The sequence below is a fragment of the Lampetra fluviatilis genome, chromosome 6 (assembly GCF_964198595.1).
Source record: "Lampetra fluviatilis chromosome 6, kcLamFluv1.1, whole genome shotgun sequence".
NCBI lineage: Eukaryota > Metazoa > Chordata > Hyperoartia > Petromyzontiformes > Petromyzontidae > Lampetra > Lampetra fluviatilis.
In genome coordinates, this window is record NC_136280.1 from 7,136,128 (window position 1) to 7,143,561 (window position 7,434).

Here is a 7,434-nt window from a genome sequence, read left to right on the forward strand (position 1 = left end):
ACATTTGACCTTAAATCACACCAAAGCGCGGTTATAATTACTGACAACTCCATCACAGTAGGCAAGCAATGCTGGGCTCAACGTTGACATGTGGATTGGATTCGTTGGAACAACGTTGAATCAACGTTCCATCTTTATATATAAAATCGCAAATCTGTCTGTCTGTCTGTGTGTGTGTCTGTGTGTCGCCGGACCATACGCAGTTTCATTGGACGGCGGTTGCCCCTGGCAACGGGTAGTGACGCATTCGCTGCGGGGTGAACGCCATTTTTAATTCCCGTTAAAAATATGCGCACGCATTAACACGCGACTCTGAGGTAAATTCATCAAAGTTTCACGTCCTCTTCACTCCCCTCCCACCCCAATGTGTGCAATTACTATTATAGGGTCGGTAGATAATAAAATTATACTGGTAGGAACGAAGTGGACCAGACCACCAATAGATTATATCGTCCGTCCGTCCGTCCGTCCATCAACATCGACCCCTACTGCAAACACTTGGCAGGACCCTACAAAAACCTTTTGACTCAGTGGGGCTTTCCTGGCTTAACAAGTGTAATAATACATTATGTTTATATTATTTGGTTATTCGTTCCTACCAGCCCACCCCGCAGGGTCCTGTTAGCGATTACACAGTATTATTGTAGCGCAGGGGGGAGGGGGGAACGGCACCCGTACCCAGCCTCAGCCGAGTGGGCTATTTAGGCGAGGCCGGAGGCTCTGCACGGTACTAGGCCTCGACACCCCACCCGTGTCAAGCGACGACTTTGTGGTATAAACTCGATATACCCAGCGTTGCCCGGGGGGAAAATACATTTAAAATCTTATGAAAACTTTCAAACATTACATACCAATGAAAAAACAACTGTGTAATTATTTTTAAACCCGACGCGCCAAGAATCGATTCTCTGAATCGCGCAAAGGAATCGAAGGTTGTAGATTCCTTTAGATTCGGACGATTCCCGTTTACTATAAGTTGGTTAAAGTCGATATAAACTACTACGAACGGGAAATATCCGGCGTTGACCGGGGCAAAAATTTAATTAAAAACTCCTGAAAAAATAAAAAAATAAAATAACAATGAAAATGAAACTCTATCATTCAAAATGTAAACCCCCAACATGCCAGGAATCGATTCTTTGAATCGCACAAAGGACTAATCGAAGGTTGTAAATTACTTTAGGATCGCGCTTCCTGTTTAATATAAGTTGCTTATAGATTTGATATAAACTGCTACGAATGGGAAATATCCGGCGTTGACTGGGGCAAAAATATAATGGTGAGGGCGGTTGTGAGTGGCGATTGTGAGTGGTGATTAGTGAGTGGTGAGGGGAGGTTGAGTAGTGAGGGTGAGTGGTGAGGGTGAGTGGTGAGGGTGAGTGGTGATTGGTGAGGGTGTGATTGGTGAGGGAGAGTGGTGAGGGAGAGTGGTGAGGGAGAGTGGTGAGGGAGAGTGGTGATGGTGTGTATATATATGTAAGGTTATTAAGAAATATATTTTTCACCCAGGCAACGCCGGGTACTACTGCTAGTATATATATGGGATTATGCCTTACTTTGGTGAAGTATTGTCAAACACCCCCCCCCACCCTCCACCATGACTGGCCCTATATTGTACCATAATAACACTCACCACCAACAATATCGCCATCACCATACCCCCGGGGATTACGATGGGAAACGACAGGAGGGCTTCACGAACTCCACTGCCCGCGTTCTCCCAAAGTCAACAGCACGGTTGGCTACGTACGGTGCGAAAGAAGCTCAACATACGGTACAGTACACAGCAACAGATCTCCGTTCCCAAGTAACAAACGAAACATCGTCATGGTTTACACTATGAGATCTCATAGTGTAAATGCTTACCCCGAGCTCTCAATACTCTGATATTGCACTGTGTTTGAGTTGGACGCCTTCTGGTGTCATCTGGTCCAACACCAATGGGGACTAGGCTCTAAAGAAAGCCGTCTCGGGTGTGGACCAATCAACTTCAAGGACAGTGCATATTATTATCATTATCAGAGTTGCTTCTTTTTTGTTTGCTTTTTTGACTACTTGTGTTGTGGTTATTGCAAACATGATGCCTTGAATAAAGGTGTCAGTTTTGTACCAGTTTAAAAGGGTAAAAACCTACTACTTTATCGTCACGGTTATTGGTAAACACGCCACGTGATGCACGAGAGCCGATGAGTACACTGTGTAACAAAAAATAGATTTTTTGTTCCTGGGTAGTAAGTGTTATTTTATAATTGCATATGCCTCAAAAGTACAGAAAATGGCTATTATTCCCCACAAACGTTGCTTTTATGACCAGGACATAAAAGCACAGTTAATAATGCACTCCATTAATAACACTGTGTAATTAAAAAAAAATTGTCCCTGGGTAGTAAGTGTTATTTTCTAATTACATATGCCTCAAAAGTACAGAAATGCCTATTATTGCCCACGAACTTTCCTTTTGTGACCAGGACAGTGATATTTTGAAATTTACCTATTTTCAATGAGAAAACGCGGTGTGCATTTGTGTCATTCCTTCACATAAAGTCCTGGTCACAAAAACAAAGTTTGTGGGGAATCATAGCCATTTTCTATACTTTTGAGGCATGAGCAATTAGAAAATAACACTACCCAGGAACAAAACTCGTGTTACATAGTGACGTATCAATACATCGGTTTGAGCGCGTGGGGAGCGGTGGCACAGTGGTTCGCGCATTTACGATACGAACCACGCGATGTCGATTCCCGGTCACGGCCAATGCCAGTGACGATTATCTCAACCAGTCCAGTTCCTCCCCATAGCGCGACTCGGCCTCAAACTGAATACCTGGCGCGGGGTGTACATCGTCAGCATTGGGGAGACAAAGGCGGCCGGGCGTGGTTGCTGGCCATCATCCCCCTCGTGTAGCATCCCGGCCTTTTTAGGTACTCGCTAGCAGCACTTTACCCACAACAGCCTCTTCAGGCCAGGGCCGGATTAAGCGTTTGTAGGTCCCTGGGTTCCAGGCACTGTGAGGCCCCCGGTAATATTTTCAAAAGTAACACAAAGTTAAATAAAAAATAAAATGTATTTTTTACAAGGCTAACAACAAATAAAATTAACATTTTCTCCTCGCTGACTCGTTGCCCAGGCGTTCCCAAACTCCAGTCTCGCCAAGTTCACCAATTTTCGATTTAAATACACATTAGGGAAAGTCGTTACGCGCTGCCCGCGCCTGATTGTTGTGAAACGCGTTTCACGTGCAGTGGCCCAAGGGAGCACTGATTAAAATCGAGTCACCTGTCACAATTTACATAACATGAATCAGCGCTGCCTTCATCGTCCAGGACCCACGCGTACACCCACGATCTCGAAATAAGGCTGCATTTGCACCTGATTCCAAATCTGGCATCAGTTTTTGTCTATCACATCAGGTTTTTGAGATATCAAATATTGCATTTTCAATAAAAACTGCAGAAGAAAAGATATTAAATAAATGTGGATATCTACATAAAATCATATTATAAACACACTATCCTATAAATACAGCACCATATTTTAACACTAAAGCAGTCACTGACTCGCAACAACTTGCAATCATAAGTGACAGAGTTAATTTCGGGTAAAATCAATGAAAATGGGGTATGCCGATAGCAAATCTGAGATCAGATTTGGAATCAGCACACTGAAAATAGTTTAACACAGCTGCAAAAGTCCAGGCCAGAAAGAAATGTTTTTTTTGTTGACCAGTGTTATCACGGTTGGCTACGTACTATGTGTAAGAAGTCTGGACCAGGGCTGGATTAAGGCGTGGGGGCTTTAGGAGCTGTAGCCCAGGGTCCTTTGTCAGCTGGAGGGCTTCCAGAGATTAAGTGAAAAGTTATTTCATTTGTGAACGCTGAATTTTATTTGTTGCTAGCCTTGTAAAAATACATTAAATGTTTCTTTAACTTTGTTTTCCTTTTGAAAATATTACTGGGGGCCTCACAGTGCCTGGAGCCCAGGGACCTACAAACTCTTAATCCGGCCCTGGCCTGGACAGGCTGTTGTGGGTAAAGTGCTGCTAGCGAGCACCTAAGAAGGCCGGCATGGTACACGAGGGGGTGATGGCCAGCAACCACGCCCGGCCGCCTTTGTCTCCCCAATGCTGACGATGTACACCCCCAGGTATTCAGTTTGAGGCCGAGTCGACCTAGGGGAGGCCCAGGGCCGGTTCAGATAATCGTCACTGGCGTTGGCTGTGAGCGGGAGTCGAACCCGGGTCGTCAGGTTCATATCGCAGCAGTCACACACACACACATAACTACCGCATTATAAGACGCAGCCCCCCCCACCCTACCCAACTTTTGTTTTAGAATACGGGGAGTGCGTTATATAATCCGGTGGATTGAGTACTACTGAACATGACGGACGTACGAGTATGATTACTGAATATTATGGTATGCTTATTAGATTACTAAACGTAATTATAGTAATTGGATTCACTTTAGACGGCATTGCGATGTAATTTACCTGCCGTGTCCTGCAGGCTACCTTATTATGTGATCCAGTTGCCGCTGCTTCATCAGTGAAGTGAACGTATATACATCAATTAACAGGATAATTAAATGTAGCAGGGTTTAATTACTGTCACTCAGAGGAAATGATTTTGTATTTTTTTAATTAACTTCTTACTTTACGGAATACGTTGTTATTCAACGTACAGGTGTGAGTGCCTACGGGGGCAATGGTAACGATTTAAAAAAATATATAATTGTGACAATAGGGTGGATTAATTGACCCACTATCAAGCAAGGGTGTACCCCAGCCGTGGTCGCATTTAATACGCCACGGTGGCTAGGAGATGTTACCTCCCTCGCCTGGTATGAAGGAGGTCGTGGGTTAGATCCCAACCCTGACGCCTGCTGCCTGTTTATTTGGAGTTCGCGTGTCTCTCTCCTCGTGGTCGTGTGGATTTTTTTTGCCTCCACATTTAGTATTTGGCCGTTTTATATTTCCACGCGATAAGCCACTTCGTTGAGCTATCAGTTGTGTCTAGCTCCCCTTGTGGAAAAAAATGTAAACTTACACAGCTCAGTGGGGCTTTACTCGGTATGATAAAAATAAAACATAGTTTAGTTTAATACCAGACTCCAGCTGCTAGACTTGTATAGCCACTCCAATTCGGAGGGAGTAACAACAATGAATGAAGTAATCAATCGATAAATATTGATTATTATGATCACGATGCACAGTTGTAAATAGCAACGTGGGCGGGGGGGTGATGGGGTGGGGGGCGATTAGAGGATGGGGGGGGGTCAAGAAATGGGTGCGTGGGGGGGGTGACTAGGTGGGGGGGGGGCACAGGAGAGGGGCACAATCCGGGGTGGGAGGGGGGAGATGTTGGGGTCTCGAGGGGCACCGCTCAGCCACGGGCACTTAATCTCGGAGTTACAAAGACAAAGGTCCCCCGTGAAATTTGAACAGACTGTTGGGGCACGTTCTGTTAGCGGCACGGCACACGAGGGTTTGCCAGCACCATGCCCGGTTGCCTTTGTCTCCCGATAATATACGGTGTTTGACTGTTTGTTGACCATTGCACAGAGCTCACAACTCGCACAGCTGAGTGCACACGAGGCCGCGTGACTGCCGCTGAGCCCAGCAAGGTTGGATCCACATCCATTCATCAGTCATCATTATCAGCCATCATCATCCTCCCCCCCCCCAAGCCGTCGCCACCCGTCACGGGTTTTTGCGATGCAACAATCCACCGAGAAGCAGCTGGACACGAGCTCGTTCCATCGCTTTATCTCCCTCGGTGGCACGTTTTCTCGGACGCGTTTCATCCACCCATCGTTCCCTGCATTCCCATCGCCCGCATTCACATGGCAATCACGTCTACACGCCGCACTGCAGCACAGATCACGCCACGGCTCGCGCAAATTCATTTTGCCTCCCGACGGCGAGCGCGATTGCGTTGTCACGAGTAACAACAATAACAATGATGATGGTGATGATGCGTCAACAATGAACGCGTCCGTGAGCACGTGTGAATCGCGGAGATGGAGCGATGGAATCCAGCTCGTGTACACGTGGCGGGTATATAGATTGTGGCATGGCAGAACCGTGGGAGATGGCGATGCATTGGCGATGGATTGAGCGTGGCTGTTGATGAAGAACACCCGTGTCATTCATGTACCGACGCAGGAGAGATTCAAACTCATGAACAGTTAAGGGCCAGCCACCCGACCCCACTCCACCACCTGTGGCCTATTCGTTGCTCTGCAGCCACACACGTTGTTGGTTCCATCTCTGCGTGATCCGTCAACCCCACGTCCCACGTTAACGTATAAGCTCATAAGCGTGCACGACTCTTAAGCCGCATTTGACATTGCAATGCAACTTTTGTCCCGAAATAATTCGCTGTGGTCCATATAATTGTGGCATCCCACACATTGATATTTTACTTTGAAAATCTCAACAAAATATAGATTTTTTCTTCTTTTTTTTTTAGAGCAACACATCTTTGAAAATGTTCAACCCCAATTTACTAGTGTTCGCATCAGTTAGCATGTTTTGCTGGCAGTTCAAGGTGAGGCCGTTAATCTCACGGCCGGCATTGATCAATGTGATCGTTTGGATGTCCTTGGCACATCATTGTTCAATTGTATGCATGTAACTCACATTAGCTTCCATGGCTTTCTGGATTTGGAAAAATGTATGTACCGTAGTTTAAACGTATACCAACCCATTAGTTACATTACACTAATAACGATTATTTGCCATTTGGTTTGTTATTAGTTGGTTGCTGCCAGAGCTACATTTTTCAGAATATATTATGGGTTGCTGGTAGATTGTAGTAGGCAATTTAAACGTACTGTATACCCTGGAAGCGTATTAAGTAACTAGGTTGTTTGGGGGTGCCTGTGGTGCCCCTCAAACCCATTTACGGCCTTCGGCCAGGAAAGTCACAACATTTGCACATGAACGACGCATTCACGCAAGCACCCGATGCTCCGTTTTGAAGTTTTGAAATGAAGCATCTTTGAATTTAATGTTTTGAATTCGAGAATGTTATTTCTTCATTAAAAGCTTATATCATTTTACATCTGGAAGACTTCATTGAAAATGACATTTCGTGTGAATTGTCTCTCGTCGTTAAGTAAGATGGCCTTGCTGGAGGTTCGGTTCGATGCGGACTTTCACCTGGTTGGGATTGCGGGATCGAGATAAGGCGACACAGAGCTGCTGGCCGTGCGAAAAGACCGTCGTCTGCAGATCTATGCCAACGTAATCGAACGTCTGTCCCTGCGACTTGTTGATTGTGATAGTAGCATATGCGGGGATAATGGGAAATTGTCGTCGTCGCAAAACAAATGGTAAAGTCGTGTCCGGTGGTGGCCAAGTCGATTCTGGGAATGGATTCTGTGAATCAAAACCACATCGCCTCGTTCACTCTCTCTCAAGCGTTCATCACA